Genomic DNA, 13585 nt, shown 5'->3' with positions numbered 1-13585 from the left:
TGGTTGAATTTACCTCTCACAAGACTATTCACATTATGTGAACTGCTAAATTGGGTCTGGAATTTAATTTCCTTTGTCCTTGTCAGCTCCTTTTTTCGGATCCCTAGGGTCCTTCTCTCTGTAGCTTCTTAATTCCATATCTAGCCTTATCCCTAGGCTCTGACAGGATCTACGGGCGGATTACATTTTCCTCTTTCTGCCCGTTTCAGCAGTTATTCTATCCAGGCTTTTGTTACAGAAGGATCAATTGGTTGGATTTGATCCGGTTCCGTGCTGTACCTATCTGCTTCCAGTTCCTTCCGAGCTTCTCCACCGTCACATGATGGATGGATGTGACTCTCCTGACACCTTAGCTCTCATTCAGGCCACTATAGAGGCTGAATCTGCAAGAGAAAAAGCAGCCCATGCTAACAACTGGCATGCCACGGTGGAAGATATGATCCACATCCCTGAAGTCCGTGTTCAGAGTCACTTGAAAAAAGGGGGGGACCACTCTAGAAAGGGTCGATCCCTAGGGCATGATCAGCTGTATAATAAATCCAAAAATCCGGTTAAAACAGCGCCCCCTCCAAAGGCTATAACCGTGGATAGCGCAACTCTAAAAGAACGTATTGACAGTTTACAAAAGCTTGCTCTGGTCGGGAAGTGGCATTTCCCGGAAATGCCCGAGGAGGATATGAGGAAATGGTTGGCGGATAAATGGATTCCTGTGATTGGCTATGTCCCTGTTATATCCCGTCTAATGAAAGACTGGTTCTCCTTCCATTTTCTAAAGGCACCTGATCTGGAAATCATCATCAACAGGCCGTGGGTATGTGGCAGAAGCTTTCTGGCACTATCCCGATGGTACTTGGGTTTTGATCCTCTTAAAAACACACCATCTAACTGTATGATCTGGGTGAAACTTCCTAACTTGCCTCTGGAATTATGGTCGATAGAAACCCTTACAGAGATTGGTAATTCCATAGGCAAGTTCATTTATGTGGATCCCTGGTGTAGGGGCGAGAAGGACAAGAGGATTGCGTGGATCTTGATTGAAAAACCATACAAAGGTGGATATCCTGACCATCTAGTGATATCATGGGAAGGGGCAAAAATCAGTCAAAGACTTGATTTTTGGGGTATTCCTTTCCGATGCTCATTGTGTCATCGTACTGGTCACCTCATAAAAAATTGCAGTTTTCGCTTTAAAGGCAGATCTAAGAAACAAAATTTTTATCAGGGTGGAAGCTCCGGAACAGATCTCCTTTCTGATGGAGTAAGCAATCATGAGAATCAAATAAACTCACAGGACACAGTCCCCCTCTGTTCGCCGTCCTCTAAAGATCAGTCGGTGGCTCCAAATATGACGGAATTCGAATGCCCCCCAATCCCCGAGCCTCTCGAGGATAAATCTGTGCCTTCCCCTCCTTCCATGAAAAAAGGGGATTTTGTGGTAGGTTCACATCCTATCTTGATCTCTTCTTCGTCTCCCTCTCCTGTTACTCCATCTGTCGGCATGCCGAAAGGAAAAGAACCTCTGCCTTCGCCTACCCCTTTCAACTCCCCTGTTGATTCACCTGTCAATAAATCTGACAGTGACCTTGACCTTTTTCTTCAAAGGAACCCCTCGGTTCTCGAACCTTTAACCATTCATAAACCTTCTTTTCCTTCCTTCCCATCCATCAGTCCTAATTCTGCAAAGAACATCACGGTCAGGAAAAAGCAAAGGGGTGGCAGTCGACATTTTAGAGGTAGAACCATTGCTTCTGATTTTGGTGTTACAAATCTATCCCTCGTCGAAGTTCCAATTCTGGAATCACCTGAATCTCAGCCTCTTAGAGCATGTGTGGCTGGTCAGTCTTCTAAATGACGTTCTTAATCTCCATGAACATTAGGGGCCTGGGCGCTACCCCAAAATTTTTAGCGCTTAAAGAAATCTTCCTTCCGGCTCGCCCAAAAATCATCTTTATTCAGGAAACTATGCATTCAAGCACAGTATCTCTGGCTTTCTTTAGGAAGATGTTTCCGTCTTGGCATATGGTTGCCACTGAAGCAAATGGGCAATTAGGTGGTTTGGCAGTTATATGGGATCCAACATGGATAAAAGCGAAAGCTTTTAAATGTTGTGCTGGTATCCTTATCTCGGCTACCATCAGGGGACAGGCTCTTGTTATCAACATATTAAATGTTTATGCTCCTTACAGGAATCGGCTTCCTTTCTGGGAAAGGTTATTGGACTCGGAAATTTTGGACATTGAATCATTACTGATAGCAGGGGACCTTAATGTGACATTAAAATCTGATGAATGTTGGGGAAATTGCAGGAGAAATGATCCACTGGGTGAGAGACTGCGACAGGAATTCCTAAGCAGGAATTTAGTAGATATCAGGCCAGAAAAAATGATGCCTTCATGGGACAACAACAGGACGGGTCAAGCCTACATCGCAAAAAGAATCGATCGCTTCATTGTTAATGCTAGCATCATAGCTAAATGGGGTATGCCGCTCTCTCATACCGGTATTGATTTCACTTCGGACCATAGACCCATTTTCCTTGAATGGAAGGAAAAGGATCATAGGCTGGGATATTCCTTTAAATTCAACAGAGTATTTTTAGAAGATCAATCCTTTAATGAAGCTATTGGGAAAAAATGGAAGGAGCTACAAGAATCTGACATGGCTCCTTTCACCACGTTTAGAGAAAAGATACAAAGCTTAAGGGTTGTTGCAAAGGATTGGCAAATCCAAAAGAAAAGGAAGGATAAACAGGCGCTGTTTGATATTCAAAAGGAGCTGCGAATTTTTCTCAACTCAATAAACCTAGAATGCTTGTCTTTTGACCAAAAGAATCATATCAGGAAGTTGGGAAAAGTGAAACAAACGTTGCTGCAAAAGGAAGAAGCCTCCTGGAGGCTCAAAAGCAGAGCGATCTGGCTCAGAGAGGGAGATCGAAATACGAAGTATTTTCACAATTTTGCTAGCGCTAGACGAAGTAAAAATTCTATTTGGAAAATTGAGGATGGTAAGGGAGGATTTTTATACTCTCAGCATGACATCTCTGTTGAAGCTACAAGATTTTTTCAGAACCAATACAGGAGACAACAGAGTAACATAAGTGACATCTTATGGGCTGTGGATCTGATGCCAGAGATGTATGATGATACTGCAAATGATAATTTTTTTATGCCCATAAAGGAAGAGGAGCTACAAGCTGCAATAAAAGCTTTCAAAAAGGACAAAAGCCCTGGGCCAGATGGGTGGACAATTGAATTTTTTTCACATTACTATGATATCTTCAAGGCTGATTTGCTAAGGATGGTGGAGGCCTCCCGTATATCAGGAAATATAAACAGTGCCCTAACTTCTACATTTATAGCTCTCATTCCGAAAAAGGACCGTTCAGAATCACTTCATGATTACAGGCCGATTGCATTATGCAATATCCTATTTAAAATAATTTCTAAAATCATAGCAGAGAGGATGAAGCCTGTTTTAAACTCTTTCATTACCAGTGACCAGCATGCGTTCTTAAAAGATAGGAACATTCTGGATGCGGTAGCCATGACCCAGGAATGTTTATTCTCTATTTTATCAAACAATATTGATGCTGCTATTTTAAAGATAGATCTGAAAAAAGCTTACGATTGTGTTGATTGGGGTTTTCTTCGAATCCTGCTGGCAAAGATTGGGCTGAGACCTCAAAGCATTAACTGGATAATGGCGTGTGTCGAAAATGTCAAATATGCAGTTATAATTAATGGAATTCCATCGTCCTTTTTCCAAGCAGAGAGAGGACTCCGACAAGGCTGCCCTCTCTCTCCATTGCTATTTATCCTTGTGATGAATTCCCTCAGCAATCAGATCAACAAAGCTGTGTCTGATCGAAGATGTAGGCCGATTAAAATATGCAAGGATATATTCCTATCCCATAACCTTTTCGTTGATGATGTTCTCATCTTCGCCATGCTTTGTAGAGCGTCATGGAGTTGTTTATTCGAAATCCTTGAAAAATTTCAGGCTGCTTCTGGACTGGTCATCAACAAGGAAAAATCTATGCTGTATCACAATGATTCAAATATGGAAACTGTGTATTGGATATCTGCTCTTTTTGGCATCAACCAGTCTTCGATTAAGGAGGGATTCAAATATCTCGGCTTCTCCTTGAAAGCAAAAGGGAACCGCAAGCAGGATTGGCAATGGTTAATTGACCGCTTCTACAAAAAAATATCAGGATGGGAGTCGAGATTTTTATCTTTGGCGGGCAGACTTATCTTGGTGCAGGCTGTATTATCTCAATTAGCGGTTTATTGGGCTCACCTTTATCTTCTCCCGGCACCTGTTATAAATAAAATATGTTCTTTAGCGGCAAATTTTTTATGGGGAGGAAGATCTTACCAGTCCAAAATACATCTAGTTAAGATGGCAACTATCTCAAAGATGAAGAAGGCAGGAGGATGGGGTCTTATTAACATGAGAATCTTTGGAAAAGCCCTTCTTTGCAAAGCTCTTCATCGAGGCATTTATGGGACTGGCCCATGGAGTAATGTCATACATAAAAAAATATTTAAAAGGACGAAGCATGGTTTATTGGTATAGAAGGAATTCATTAGGTATCAAAAGAGGATCAGCTATATGGCTCAGCTTCCGGAAAATACAGCCTTTCTTCATGGAAAATTTACGATGGAGGTTTTTTTCGGGCTCATGTATCATCATTGGTATTGATCCAATTGTTAATGGTTTGGAGTCTCTTCTCCCCCGCAGACTGATTTCCCATCTCCATTCAAAAGGTATATTCACATGGGATAAGTTGATTAAATCATGGTCATCTTCATCTCCTGTATGGATGGAAGGGGAGGATTTATCATTGCCTATCACCATGAGACCTGTTTGGACTTCAGTGATTCAGAACCTTTCCAACAAAGGGGTTCTCCGCTCTGGTAATAAGGATGATCTGGCATGGTCCCTTCCGGATTCATCTCTGCCTATTCGGGTCAAGGATATATATGCTGCAATGACTGTCTGCCATCCAACAAGCGCCGATCCGATCTACCCTCTTAGACTATGGAAGGTGGCATGCCCACTAAAAATGATATTATTTTCTTGGCTGGTCTTCTCAAACAGGAATCTCACTTGGGAGGTCCTCCAAAGGAAAGGATGGCTTGGTCCGGGCAGATGTTCTATGTGTCACTCCGAATCCGAGACAAATGCTCACATGTTTTTCCTATGTGCCACAACTCTTCACATCTGGTATGCATTGTCCTTGTCTTTTGGTTTTCCTTACCGGGTCTTTTCTACTGTACAGGAAGGGTTCAAATGGTGGAGCGAACAATGTTCATCCTGGCGTACCTTGTTTGTCATGGTCGTTTGGTTCTTATGGAAATGGAGGAACGCCCGAATCTTTCAAGAATCCAGGGATCCCCTGGACTCCATTCTGCTCCTGGTTTCGGAACTCTCGAACTGACTTGATGTTTTGGGCTGCTGGTCTCCATTCATGTGCTTTCTTTTGAGCCTGGGTCTCCGCTGTTTTTATGGCATTCCATTATCTATTGATGGTATCTCTGTGCTTCTTCATATAAGTTTCAGTGACTTCAATTTTTAAAATCTGTTATTGTATGTACTATGTTTCGACTGGATCTCTTTTCCAGTATCTGGCCATTGGGTAAAAATGGACTGAACAGATCTTTAGGTTTTGTTTTTTCTGGACATTTGTCAGATTGGAACTATTTGCTACAGGTTTTTGTATGTATACTGAACTTTATATTCTCTTAATATAAACTATGATGCTTTTTCTCTCTGAAAAAAAGCGTAGCCATAAAGGAGTTGCTCCCAGGGAACATATCGCCTTGACTTCAACCGTTCCAATGTCTTTCGAATGAATTTTGAATTTAAAATTGGTGAATTAGCTCACCACTTTCGTCCACTTTCTTTTCATCGACTCTGATATTATGACCTTGTTTTCACTGAGCCTAATATTACAACATCCATTGCAGGGTTATTCACTGCTTTCACGAATGAGAAATTTGGAGGGGAAAATGGATATTTTGAATTTGTTTAAGATGGCATGCACGCTGGAAGAGAAGGGACGGACCACCAAGGCGAGCATTAATTTAAATAATCAATTCAACTTTAAATGACACCTACCCAGTTGGGAAGTTTTAAAACATTTCAGTCATGACATCCAGAGGGTTTATAAACGGAGACGTTAACAGAGATGGAGGGACCCAGTGAGCCACGTAGACAGGTCTGGGCAACCTGCAATCGAGATAAGCTCAGTGGTGCGTGGGATTGTTCAAGTAGTGTTGAAAACTATGTTTGAAATATTGTGGAGATCGTGGGAAATACTGGCTAGTTGTCCGAATGGGTCTACATACGAAGCTAGATTGCAGCTGTTCTAGTTGATTCATGTGCTGAACATTTTTGGCAAGAGTGATATGTTGTATGTGTCGCTGAGTTGGAACGTTTCTAGAAGTTGGGTTCCTTATATTTATGGAGTTTGTCGAGTTACAGAAATCAAGGTAAATTGTTTTTCTTCTGCTGTGAAATTGTGCGTGGAGCTGGAGCAACCAAGAAATTTTTGAGAAACAATCCGCGTCAAAATTTCCCAGCATAGGAGTAGGAGTTGGAGCGCAGAGGTGTATGTAACCTTGCGTGGAATAGATTCTCTATCGAGCCGCTCACAACGAGCAAATTTCTTGTTGCATAAATTATAGAGGAGGTAAAGGTTCACATTGTGATAAAGTTTAAATCTGCTTTATATTGTTTGAGCAAATAACGGTCACATAGGAATATTATTGATTTTTTTATTTTTGTATCTCACTTGAAATTATTACAACGGGTATTTGTGTTGTAAGGGGTGCATTATCGGTAGTACATACATTTTAAAGTTAATTTGATTTTTAGGGTGTGTTGTAAGCTTTGTTGAGATTATTATATGATTATTATAATAAGGCATATGTGTTGTAAGGGGTGCATTCTTTGTAGTAGCCGACACCCCCAAAGTTGAATTTTTGTGTGTGTTGTAAGCCTTGTTGAGCTAGGTAGATAGTGTTTATCCCAAGCCAGGTACATAGTGTTTATCCTCAACACACCCAAGTGTGAAGGGTCAACATCATCTCGCCTCTCACCTCATAAGTACTTAAAAAATCACCACCTCAACGCACCAAAGTGCGAAGGGTCAACATCATCTCGCCTCTCGCCTCATCAATACTCAAAAAGGAGGAAAAACTAAAAACTAACATAAGTGACCGATTAATCACTGCCTCTACGCACCAAATCACCACCTCAATGCACCAAAGTGAGAAGGGTCAACATCATCACCTCATCAATACTGAAAGAGGAGGAAAAACTAAAAACTAATATAAGTGACCGACTCAAATTTTGTATAAATATAGGTGCCCAACAAAGTCGAGTATCCCACTTTCAACTTTCATATTTGTGTGTAATCAAGCCCCTGTAGATGCAGTTTACCGACTTCTTGTTTTGTATTGTTTCTTTCCGTTGGCACTACTTCTATTAAGGCACCATTAACGCAGCGGTATGCAAATGATTGGTGATGCATTGTATAATAAAATTTGACATGCAAACAAGATCGATTTGGCATTAGGGTATTAACAAAATTTAACGGGGCAGGATTTTCTCATAGGGTCTCACTTTAACAGTGATCCCCGTTTTTTTCATTGACTGTCTGGCTAGTTTGGATGAAAGACACCTCATTGTATCTTCATTCGGGCACCGGGTAATTCCGTGTCTTTGGTTTTTTTTATTCTTTGCAATTTTCTTTCTGCTACTACCGCTTGGATTGCCGGTATTCATAAAAGAATATGGATTCGATGCACGTGTATCTGAGACAAAAACTGGAAAGGGAGAACTCATGGACAAAACTGGTACTGGTTCTAGAGCTTTTATTTTCGGTAAGTTTCAGAAACTAGTTACTTTAGGCAAGATTTATCCATGTTTTTGGTTTGAATTTTTGAGATTCCGAATTTTTGCGGATAGTTTGTAGATAATAGAAAAAAAATCATAGAAAACAGGCGTGTGTAGCTAGACAAAAATTAGAATCTTCCATTTGTCTGATGTTAGAAATATTAATCCCAGCCACCGCGTTAAACACCTTGACAGCAACCATATTTGTCAGAAGTATTTTTGCAGGTTGCGTCTCTATTTGAAGATGGAAGGACTGAAGCCATTACAGAGTACCGGGTGAACCATTCCTCAACAAAACAAAGAATTTAAGGCATTTAATGTATTTTGGTAATTAGATATGGGTAAGCATTCATTCCGCGGTTATTGCCCATACTCCACATACATCTGCGCGATTTCCACACACTTAACAATAACAATGTACTAATTATTTTGCTCTATCATGTATTAATGTCAAATTGTGTGTTGAGATAAATATGTATGTAAAAATAATTTTGCAAGTAAGAAAAAGAGAGAGAGAGCCAGTGTCTCTAAGGAGAAAATGGTGGAGCAAATTTTGGTGAGCCCCTGAAAAACAAGTTTTAGTGTGTGTTATTCGGCATAAGTGTAAATCACTGTAAAACCTTTGTTTTACTTGGTGAATGAGCTGCAGTCTCATGTGAATGTATTTTCATGATTTAGAATTCAATCTTAAGTTTTTAGTGTGTTGCTCCAAACTTACTCTGTTCTTTTTTTTAAGTCTTTGTATGGTTTTTTTTAAAGTCTCTGCATAGAAAGCTAGCTGCACGAAACCTAGGAGAAATTGCGCTGTGCGAAAGTCACTATTCTGCCAATTGCGCTGTGGGAAAGTCACTACTTTGCCTCTCTGCGTAAAAAAATTTCCAACATGGTATCAAAGCGGGTTAAACTCTGTTAGTGTAAAAACAAGTGATTTTATTAGCATTTAAAATTGTTTTGAGTGCAAATTGTTACCTGCACGAAACCTAGGAGAAATTGCGCTGTGCGAAAGTCACTATTCTGCCAATTGCGCTGTGGGAAAGTCACTACTTTGCCTCTCTGCGTAAAAAAATTTCCAACATGGTATCAAAGCGGGTTAAACTCTGTTAGTGTAAAAACAAGTGATTTTATTAGCATTTAAAATTGTTTTGAGTGCAAATTGTTTTTAGCATATTTACTAGCAGGTAGAAAGTTTTTTTCTTACGCTCATAAATGGCAACATCAAGCACAAGCTTGAATAATCATATTTACTAGCAGGTAGAAAGTTCTTTTTTTCTTACGCTCATAAATGGCAACATCAAGCACAAGCTTGAATAATCATATTTACTAGCAGGTAGAAAGTTCTTTTTTTCTTACGCTCATAAATGGCAACATCAAGCACAAGCTTGAATAATCCTCAAATACCTCAGTTTAATGGCAAAAATTACTGCCTCTCTGCGTAAAAATTTTTCCAACATGGTATCAAAGCGGGTTAAACTCTGTTAGTGTAAAAACAAGTTTTTTTTACTAGCAGTTAAAATTGTTTTGAGGGCAAATTGTTTTTAGCATATTTACTAGCAGGTAGAAAGTTTTTTTTCTTACGCTCAGAAATGGCAACATCAAGCACAAGCTTGAATAATCCTCAAATACCTCAGTTTAATGGCAAAAATTATGATTATTGGGCTATTACAATGAAGGCCTTGTTTTCTTCTCAAGAAATTTGGGATTTGGTGGAGAATGGTTTCCAAGAACCAGCAGATGCAACAACATACAATGCCTTATCTCAACCAGAAAGAGATTTGTTAAGGGACAACAGGAAGAAGGATTCAAAAGCCCTGTTCTATATTTTCCAAGTAGTTCATGAAAGTATTTTCCCAAGGGTTGCAGCAACAACGAAGTCCAAGCAAGCATGGGACACCCTCTAGACAACCTACCAAGGCATGGCAAAAGTCAAGATAACAAAGCTGCAAATGTTGAGAAGAGACTTTGAAACACTTTGTATGAAAGATTCTGAGAATATAGACTCGTTTTTTACACATGTAAGTGGGTTGGTTACTCAAATCAGGTCTCATGGTGAGACACTTGAGGAAAGAAGAATAGTTGAGAAAGTTTTGAGAAGTTTGCCAGCAAGGTTTGATGCCATTGTTGTGGCCATAGAAGAGACAAAGGATCTCTCACAGTTCTCAGTGGATGAGCTTAATGCATCACTGATTTCTCATGAACATAGACTGAATAGAGCAACAAGCTCCTCATTGGAGCATGCCTTCAAGACACAAGTATCATTTGGTTAAGGTCAAGGTAGAGGAAGATCATATGCTAGAGGAAGAGGAAGAAGCCCACACAGAGGTGGAAGAAGCAGCCCTTCAAGCTCAAGTGGAAGAGGCAGCAATCAAAATCCAAGTCAAGGCCCAAGCCAAAATCAAGCACAAGGTCAGAGGTATGATAAATCTCAAGTTCAATGTCATTACTGTAAGAAGTATGATAATTATTCAAATGAATGTAGAAATAAGCAATATGACATTAGTAACAAACCAAGTGTAAATTTCACAAAAGAAAATCAGAACCATGATAGTATGTTTTTAGCTTGTAATGTAGCACAAGAAAAATAGAGTGATATATAGTATCTAGATTCAGGGTGTAGCAACCACATGTCAGGAAACATAGAATTTTTTTTCAATCTAGATGAAAGTGTGAAATCTGAAGTGACATTAGGGACTGATAGCAAATTCTCTGTCATGGAAAAAGGTAGAGTTAATATCCTAACAAAGAAGGGGGAGAAGAAGTACATCTCAGATGTTTACTTTTTCCCCGGTCTGAAACATAACGTCATAAGCATTGGACAGCTCATGCAAAAGGGCTACAATGTGTTCTTCAAAAATGATGTGTGCACAATTTTGGATAGGCCTCAAAGGAGACCACTGATTGCAAAGGTTCATATGACAAACAATAGAATGTTTCCCCTAAAATTAAAATCAAATTTGAAGGAAGAGGGTGCACAAGCACAATTATCAATGAACTCTAAGAAGATGAAAGAAAACATGCATCCGTCACACAGGTAAACTTTCAAGAAGAGGTAAAAGATGAAAATTGGTTATGGCATTTAAGATTTTGTCATCTCAACTTTGGAGGTTTGAATTTGCTGCATAGGAAAGGCATGGTGAAGGGATTACCACTCATAGAAAAACTAGACAACCTATGTGAAGGATGTATCTTGGGCAAGCAACATAGAGAGAAATTTCCAAGATTGCAAAGGTTCATATGACAAACAATAGAATGTTTCCCCTAAAATTAAAATCAAATTTGAAGGAAGAGGGTGCACAAGCACAATTATCAATGAACTCTAAGAAGATGGAAGAAAATATGCATCCGTCACACAGGTAAACTTTCAAGCAGAGGTAAAAGATAAAAATTGGTTATAGCATTTAAGATTTGGTCATCTCAACTTTGGAGGTTTGAATTTGTTGCATAGGAAAGGCATGGTGAAGGGATTACCACTCATAGAAAAACCAGACAGCCTATGTGAAGGATGTATCTTGGGCAAGCACCATAAAGAGAAATTTCCAACAGGAAAGTCAGTAAGGGCAAAGGCACTTTTGGAGATTGTCCACTCAGATTTATGTGGATCAATGCACACACCATCAATTGGTGGCAGCCACTATTTATTGACCTTCATAGATGACTACATAAGGAAGACACGGGCCTTTCTCCTAAAACAGAAAAGTGAAGTGTTTGAGCGCTTTCGCCAATACAAGGCTCTTGTTGAGAAGCAAAGGTGACACTACATCAAAGTCCTTAGGACGAATAGAGGTGGAGAATACATCTCAAATGATTTCCTTCATTTTTAGAGGGAGCACGGAATTCACAAGCAATTTACAACAACATATACACCTCAACAAAATGGTGTAGCGGAAAGAAAGAATAGGACCATTATGGAAATGGCAAGGAGTATGTTGAAGGCAAAGCATTTGCCAAATGATTATTGGGCTGAAGCTGTCGCTTGTGCAGCATATATCTTGAACAAATGTCCAACCAAGAGTGTCCAGAACATAGTTCCTGAAGAGGCATGGAGTGGAATAAAGCATAGTGTCACTCACATGAGAGTTTTTGGATGTGTGGTGTATGCACATGTCCTGAGTGAGTTGAGGAAGAAGTTGGACAACAAGGGGGAGAAATGTATATTTGTTGGATACAGTGATGAATTCAAGGCATACAAACTCTACAATTCATTAACCAAGAAGGTCATAATTAGCAAAGATGTGAAGTTTATAGAAGAGGAAGCATGGGATGGAAGTTTAGAAAATACAGTCAATGTCAAAGCATGTATACCACATGAAGACAAAAAGGAATTAACAGCAGCAAGTAATTCCTCAAAACTCACTCCCTCTACTCCTATTCAAGCGCAACAAAGCAAGTAGCAAGCAACGCCATCAACAAATAATAGGACAGTTTCATGCAGCCAAGCAAGTGCTTCTCCAAGCACACTTCAAAGCGCAACACTAAGTGACATGTCAAGCCCATCTTCAACAAGCACAAAAAGATCAAAATTCAGAAATTTAAATGAAATTTATGAGCAAGAAGATGTTGGTAGTAGCGCTGGTCTGAATTCCTTATCTGCATTGTTTTGTCATATAGATGACCCAATCCATTTTGAAGATGCAGTCAAAGAAGAAAAATGGGTTGTGGCAATGGAGGAAGAAGTAGAAGCAATAGAAAGGAATGACACATGGGAGTTATTGAGCCTTCCAAAAGGAAAACATGTCATTAGAGTGAAGTGGGTCTATAAGACCAAAAGTAACATTGAGGGAAAGATTGAAAGGCACAAAGAAAGGCTAGCTGTCAAAGGATACAAACAATAACATGGAAGAGATTACACAGAGACGTTTACGCCAATTGCGAGGATGGAGATAGTGCGTGCAGTTGTGGTGATTGCGATGCAACATAAATGGAAAGTGTATCAAATGGACGTAAAATCAAGATTCTTGAATGGAGTGTTGAAAGAGGAAGTGTATGTTGCGCAACCGCCTGGTTATGAGGTAGAAGGCCAAGAAGACAAAGTGTATCGATTAAGGAAAGCTCTTTATGGGTTGAAGAAAGCACCACGCACATGGTACAACAGGATAGATGTCTACTTGTTGGACAATGATTTCGACAAATGTGACAGTGAACCTACTCTCTACATCAAAGAGAGTGAAGGTAAGATTCTCATTATTGTCTTATATGTAGATGATTTGATTTTTACAGGTAGTGATGATTTCCTCATCGCTGATTTCAAACAAGTCATGAAGAGTGAATTCGAAATGACTGAGTTTGGAATGTTAAGATATTTTTTAGGTATAAAAGTGAAGCAAACAGAAAATGGCATTTTTATCTCTCAAGCGAAGTATGTGGTAGACATTTTGGAGAGGTTTAAAATGGAGAACGACAAGCCTGCACCAACTCCAACTTTCATGGGGTTGAAGTTGAGCAAAGAAGATTGTAGCAATGATGTCAATCCAACATTATACAAAAGCATGATAGGCAACTTGATGTATTTGACCGCCACTAGGCTGGATATAATGTATGCAGTAAGTTTGGTGTCAAGGTTCATGGAGACACCCAAGGAGACACATTGGCAAGCAGAAAAAAGGATTGTAAGTTATGTCAATGGGACAAAACAGTATGGCATTTTGTACACAGCAACAAGTGATTGCATGCTGGTTGGTTATGT

Source organism: Pinus tabuliformis, chromosome 4_1, assembly GCF_031772625.1.
Source record: "Pinus tabuliformis cultivar Carrire ecotype Pingquan chromosome 4_1, CPIR1, whole genome shotgun sequence".
In the NCBI taxonomy this organism is placed as follows: Eukaryota; Viridiplantae; Streptophyta; class Pinopsida; order Pinales; family Pinaceae; genus Pinus; species Pinus tabuliformis.
The sequence above is the reverse complement of the archived record's forward strand: the minus strand, read 5'-3'. Positions refer to the sequence as shown.